At 38.9% G+C, this 1078-nt stretch overlaps 1 pseudogene; it reads left to right on the top strand.

The window, feature by feature from the left end:
• Positions 1-1078, top strand: part of LOC107687389 (transient receptor potential cation channel subfamily M member 2-like) — a 47890-nt pseudogene that overhangs the window by 30009 nt on the left and 16803 nt on the right.

Here is a 1078-nt window from a genome sequence, read left to right as displayed (position 1 = left end):
CAAGCTAACCAAGTGTGATCTATCAAAGTCTGATCATGTTAATGGAAGAGTATCATGGCACAAACAAAGGAGATCTCCGAGGACCTCAAAAAAAGAGTTGCTGTTGCTCACAAAACCATTAAAACCATTTCTAAAGAGTTTGGACTCCACAAATCCACAGTCAGACAGATTGTGTACAAATTCAAGACCACTGTTACACTCCCCAGGAGTGCTCCACCCACAAAGAACACTCTAAAAGCAAGGCGTGTAAAAGTCCACTAGGTTTCAAAGGACTGCATGCTAACTTCTAAGCAACTAAAGACCTTTCTCACATGGTGGTAGTATCATGGTTTGGGCCTGTTTTGCTGCATTTGGTCCAGGACGGCTTGCCATCATTGAGGGAACAATGAATTCTGAATTATACCAGCAAGTTCTAAAGGAAAATGTCAGGACATCTGTCCGAGAACTGAGTCTCAAGAGAAAGTGGGCCACGCAGCAAGACAACGACCCCAAGCACACAAGTTATGTTACCAAAGAATGGTTAAAGAAGAAGAAAGCTAATGTTTTGGAATGACTGAGTCAAAGTCCGGACCTTAATCCAATTGAAATGTTGTGGAAGGAGCTGAAGCAAGCAGTTCATAGGAGGAAACCCACCAACATCACAGAGTTGAAGTGGTTCTGTTCTGAGGAAGGGGCTAGAATTCCTACAAGCCGATCAGCAGTTACAAGAGACATTTACCTGCAGTTATTGCTGCAAAAGGGGGTCAGACCAGATACTGAAAGCAAAGATTCACATACTTTTGCCCCGCACAGATATGTAACACTGGATAATTTTTCTCAATAAATAAATTACAAAGAAAATATTTTTGTCTCATTTGTTTGATTGGGTTCTCTTCACTTTTGTTCATATAGCAGTACTTTTAAATGAAAAAAGTTCACAATACACTATTTTTGAATGCATTATTGAATTGCAAGGTTTGAAAGGTATTGAAAGGTTTTTGCCCCCTTCCTGTTTTTTTTTATATTTTTTTGCATATTTGTCACACTTAAAAGATTCAGATCATCAAACCAATTTTAATATTACGCAAAGATAATGCAA

This window comes from Sinocyclocheilus anshuiensis, unplaced genomic scaffold, assembly GCF_001515605.1.
Source record: "Sinocyclocheilus anshuiensis isolate Anshui unplaced genomic scaffold, SAMN03320099.WGS_v1.1 scaffold5000, whole genome shotgun sequence".
Classification (NCBI taxonomy): domain Eukaryota; kingdom Metazoa; phylum Chordata; class Actinopteri; order Cypriniformes; family Cyprinidae; genus Sinocyclocheilus; species Sinocyclocheilus anshuiensis.
This window is presented reverse-complemented; position numbering and strand designations above follow the sequence as displayed.